This window comes from Sorex araneus, chromosome 10 (genome assembly GCF_027595985.1).
Source record: "Sorex araneus isolate mSorAra2 chromosome 10, mSorAra2.pri, whole genome shotgun sequence".
Taxonomy (NCBI): Eukaryota; Metazoa; Chordata; class Mammalia; order Eulipotyphla; family Soricidae; genus Sorex; species Sorex araneus.
In genome coordinates, this window is record NC_073311.1 from 59,940,313 (window position 1) to 59,945,855 (window position 5,543).

The 5,543-nt window shown below is 43.5% G+C and overlaps 2 non-coding genes across 2 annotated transcripts; both read right to left on the reverse strand.

Moving 5' to 3' along the window:
* Nucleotides 1-4,304: 4,304 nt before the first annotated feature.
* LOC129399216 (small Cajal body-specific RNA 18) lies at nt 4,305-4,380 on the reverse strand. The gene has a single exon (XR_008626992.1). It is a non-coding gene; the product is annotated as a small Cajal body-specific RNA 18 (non-coding RNA).
* Nucleotides 4,381-4,455: 75 nt separating this feature from the next.
* Nucleotides 4,456-4,588, reverse strand: LOC129399224 (small Cajal body-specific RNA 17). Its single transcript, XR_008626999.1, has one exon. It is a non-coding gene; the product is annotated as a small Cajal body-specific RNA 17 (non-coding RNA).
* Nucleotides 4,589-5,543: the final 955 nt, after the last annotated feature.

A 5,543-nucleotide genomic window follows, 5' to 3' on the forward strand; every position in this document is an offset into this window, starting at 1 on the left:
GTTTAATGCTTAGTCCATATGCATTTCTGCCAGAAGCCACTGGGTTCCGAAATTGGTCTGTGTGCCTCTGGGATCACGGCCTTTCAGGAACCAGGAGCCCTTCATGGGCAGCAACTCAGGGCCTTGTAGGGGCAGGGAGAGGGGCTGGTTCCCCCTCCCCACACCCACACCCCTGTCCTGCGAGGTCTCATGTGTGCAACTCTCTCTCTAGTTTTGGGCAGGGGCAGATGCTAGATCATTTATTTTCCATTGTTCACTTTGTATATCAGGAAAGCTTAGAAGGAATAGTCCTGTGGCCATATACCGGAGCCGTACTTGTAAAAGCTCATGGTTGCCGGGATTCCCTCTGGAGAGGGCCAGGAGGCTGTACCTGCTCCATCTGGGGCGTCCCCGAGATACCGACTCAGTATGGGGACCGGAGAATTTTCTGCTGCCACCGGGTTTCTTCACTGCTGAGTGTGGCAAGATTCCCCCTAGTTTCTTCACCCAAATACCAGACCCTACCACATTGCTTTGTTATGTTTGTCATTTTTAAAATTAAAAATCATACAGATTCAGAGTTAAAGCCCAAGTCTTTTGATATCGAGTCACAGGTCCTTGAGGTTCTGCTATCAATATTATTTTTGGACGAGGAGTCTCATCTGGCAGTGCAAAGGGACCACTTTGACCTCATCCTGGGGTCATTCCTGGTGGTTCTCTGGGGAACACTGGTGTCAGGAATTGAACCAAGGCCTTCTGTATGCAAAACTTTAGTCTGTTGATCTATCAGGTCCTGTTAGTAAAAATTGTTTTCATTCATTTCTTAATATGGGTATATTTGATTGACACTTCTCCAAGTTGACTATGCATTTTTCCAACGTCTTTCTGTTCTTCAGACCATCGACTGGGTGCGTGTGCCACGTAAATGAGCCCATGAGAGATCATCACTGACATTTTTATTTTAAGCACTGTGCTTTTCAGTCCCAGATTCTCACTTATTTTTATAATGCACATATGTCTTTTTTGATCTTCTAGTTTTCGTTTAATTTGAGACTTTCTTCGCTGCCTGGAACACAGTTATGATAGCTGCTTTTTTGCCTTGAGACTAAGTCTTTGTATATCAAGTCACTTGGACTTTCTCCAGAACACTGTGAATATTCTGTGTGTCGACTGGCTCCTGTGATGCATCTCTGGAGAATGTTGTTTTTGTTTTAGCAGGCAATCAATCCAATTAGTTGCACATGGTAAACTTTGGCTCCTCTTTTGTGGGTGATGTTTTAAGTGTCTGCTCAGTTTTCAAAGCTGTTGCCACTTCGTCCTGTCCTGTGCACAAGCAGTTCAGAACCGAGGACAGGACTTGTGTGGATCCACATCCAGAACTGGGTGAAACCCCCTGATGACGAGGGTTCTTCTTTCCTGTCCAGTGGGGATCCATCTTAAGGACTCCTTTGGGGACAAAAAGATGGCGGGAGAGCTTGAGTTTTAGGTGTCTCACCAAACCACTCCTAGAGAGGTCTGTTCTTGGAATAAAGGTACAAGAAGCATAGTAAAATTTTACTGTTTTTAAAGGGCTGATTCTCTATGCAGTGTGTTTCAGAGTTTTTAAGAGAAGTTTCCTTTGCTTTCCATTTTTTACAGAAAGTGAACGAACTGTTTCACTTAACTTTTTTTTTCTTCCAATATTCTTCAGTTTATTTCAGTAGGAAAAATGGGTTCTGGGATGCTTACGTTGTCTTCATGAACCCTTCATTGAACTTTTTGCTTTCTTATTTTTTTTTAAATTTATTTATTTTTAATTAGAGAATCACCGTGAGGGTACAGTTACAGATTTATACACTTTTGTGCTTATACTTCCCTCATACAAAGTTCGGGAACCCATTCCTTCACCAGTGCCCATTCTCCACCACCCGTAAACCCAGTGTCCCTCCCACCCTCCCCAATCCCATCTCCCCCCCACCCCACCCTGCCACTGTGGCAAGGCATTCCCTTCTGTTCTCTCTCTCTAATTAGCTGTTGTGGTTTGCAATAAAGGTGTTGAGTGGCCGCTGTGCTCAGTCTCTAGCCGTCATTCAGCCCGCAACTCCCTTCCCCCACATGGCCTTCGACTACAATGTAGTTGGTGATCGCTTCTCTGAGTTGACCTTTCCCCGGAACGTGAGGCCAGCCTCGAAGCCATGGAGTCAACCTCCTGGTACTTATTTCTACAGTTCTTGGGTGTTAGTCTCCCACTCTGTTATTCTATATACCATAGATGAGTGCAATCTTTCTATGTCTGTCTCTCTCTTTCTGACTCATTTCACTCAGCATGAAACTTTTCATGCCCATCCACTTGACTACAAAATTCTTGACCTCCTTTTTTCTAACAGCTGCATAGTATTCCATTGTATAGATGTACCAAAGTTTCCTCAACCAGTCATCCGTTCTGGGGCATTCGGGTTTTTTCCAGATTCTGGCTATTGTAAACAGTGCTGCGATGAACATACATGTGCAGATGTTGTTTCGATTGTACTTTTTTGTCTCTCTGGGATATATTCCCGGCAGTGGTATTGCTGGGTCAAATGGGAATTCAATATCTAATTTTTTGAGAGTCCAAATTGTTTTCCAGAAGGGCTGAACCAGTCGGCATTCCCACCAGCAGTGAAGAAGGGTCCCTTTCTCCCCACATCCTCTCCAACAGCGGTTGCTTTTGTTCTTTTGGATGTGTGCTAGTCTCTGTGGTGTGAGGTGGTATCTCATGGTTGTTTTGATCTGCATCTCTCTGATGATTAGTGATGCAGAGCACTTTTTCATGTGCCTTTTGGCCATTCTTATTTCTTCCTTGGTAAAGTTTCTGTTCATTTCTTCGCCCCATTTTTTGATGGGGTTGGATGTTTTCTTCTTGTAGAGTTCAACCAGTGCTATCACAAGCCTACGGCAAGCATTATCCTCAACAGGGAAAAACTAAGGGCCTTTCCTCTGAGATCAGGCACAAGACAAGGATGCCCACTCTCACCACTCCTCTTCAATATAGTACTGGAAGTACTTGCGATAGCTATTAGACAAGAAAAAGAGATTAAGGGCATCCAGATAGGAAGGGAAGAAATCAAACTCTCACTATTTGCAGACGACATGATACTATATCTAGAGAAGCCTAAAACCTCTACTAAGAAACTCTTAGAAACAATAGATTTATACAGTAAAGTTGCAGGCTACAAAATCAATACCCAAAAATCCATGGCCTTCATATATGCAAACAATGAGGCAGAGGAAAGGGACATGAAAAAAGCAATCCCATTCACAATCGTGCCCCAGAAAATCAAGTACCTCGGAATCAGCTTAACCAAGGAAGTAAAAGACCTTTACAAAGAAAACTACATAACGCTACTCCATGAAATCAAAGAGGACATGAGGAAATGGAAACATATACCCTGCTCGTGGATAGGGAGAACCAATGTTGTCAAAATGGCAATACTCCCTAAAGCATTATACAGATTCAATGCGATCCCTATAAATATGCCCATGACACTCTTCAAAGAAATGGATCAAGCAATCCTAAAATTCATATGGAATAACAAACGTCCAAGGATAGCTAAAACAATTCTTGGGAAAAAGATGATGGGAGGCATCACCATCCCCAACCTCAAACTTTACTACAAAGCAGTAACAATTAAAACAGCATGGTACTGGAACAAAGGCAGAGCCGTAGACCAATGGAACAGGGTGGAATATCCCTACACACAACCCCAAATGTATGACCATCTAATCTTTGATAAGGGAGCAAGAGATGTGAAGTGGAGCAAGGAAAGCCTCTTTAACAAATGGTGCTGGCACAACTGGACAACCACATGCAAAAAAATGGGTTTAGACCTTGACCTGACACCATGCACAAAAGTCAGATCAAAATGGATTAAAGACCTCAACATTAGACCACAAACCATAAGGTACATTGAAGACAAGGTCGGCAAAACCCTCCACGATATTGAAGATAAAGGTATCTTCAAAGGTGACACGGAACTAAGCAATCTAGTAAAAATAGAGATCAACAAATGGGACTACATTAAACTAAAAAGCTTCTGTACCGCAAGAGATACAGTGACCAGAATACAAAGACGATCCACAGAATGGGAAAGGATATTCTTATTTTTTTTAAATCAACTCGGGTATTTTGGGATGATAGATATCTCTTCAATTAAAAACAAATAATCATTCGGTCTTACTCTGAAAAGTCTGTTAACAAAATAAGTCAACAAAGCCTATTTACGTTGAATGCGGTTAGTTATATGTATGGATTTGAATCCACCGTTTTATTTTTTATTTATTTATTTTTTATTTATTCATTTTTTTGTTGGTCTCAGTCGGTTCTCAGAACACGCTCCATTACCTGGTTCCCAGGCACTCAGATTGCAGTGGTCATTGTGACCAGGGCTCACAGACACGACTTCAGGACCCTCCCCCTCCCCCCTACCCTCCGCCCCCCAGACTTCCCTCCCACCTCCTAACCGGATCCCCGTGCCCCACTTGGCCAGACTCATTTTCATAATCCTCTCAGGCCCCTGACCTACAAGGGGGCCTGATCATATAAGGAAAATACTGCAGGCTCACATCGGGGGCTGCAGAGGGGGCCCGGGTGGGTCCCCACGCTGCCATCCCCACCCCAGCATTACCGCCCACCGCCAGGCCCGACTGTTCATTTTATTATGTTTTTACTTTGTATTAACCACTGTATCACTGTCATCCTATTGTTTGTCGATTTTCTCGAGTGGGCACCATTAACGTCTCTATTCCTCCCAGCCCTGAGATTTTAGCAGCCTCTCCTTACTTGTCTTTCCCAATGATTGGAGGCTCTTTCAGGGTCAGGGATATGAGACCTATCATTACTATTTTTGGAATATCGAATATGCTACTGGTAGCTTGCCAGGCTCTGCCCGTGCAGGCAGGATACTCTCAGTAGCTTGCTGGGCTCTCCGAGAGGAATATATATGCATATACATATATATATAATATATATGTTTATACATATATATAATATATATATATACAATTTGTTGCCTACTATCTGGACACCATCAAATATGGTGTGGTAATTATGGAAAATGGATAGGAAGTGTCTTACAATGTGTCGAGTGGCTGCAAAGTGGCCTGGAGCGTGGCGGCAGTTGGGTAGTGGAGGTCAACTGCCAGGGCTGGGTCCTTTGGGGCAGGGAGGGGTGAGGGTTCTCACCCAGCCCCTCGAGGGCGCCCCGAGTGTAAACAGCCTGGTGCAGAGTCTGGTGGACTGGCTATGGCTTTGGCTCTGTACTAATATAAGCTACTATTACCTTCTATGTCTATTTTAGACTTGTTTTATTATTCTACTGTTACATTGGTTCACCAATTATCCAGTTTCTTTTTTTCTTTTTCTTTTTTTTATTGAATCACCATGTGGAAAATTACAATGCTTTCAGGCTTAAGTCTCAGTTATACAATGCTGAAACAACCATCCCTTCACCAGTGCCCATATTCCACCACCAAAAAAAAACAACAACCCAGTATACCTCCCAGCCTGCCCCCCCACACCCCTCCACCCCCCACTACCTGGGTAACTG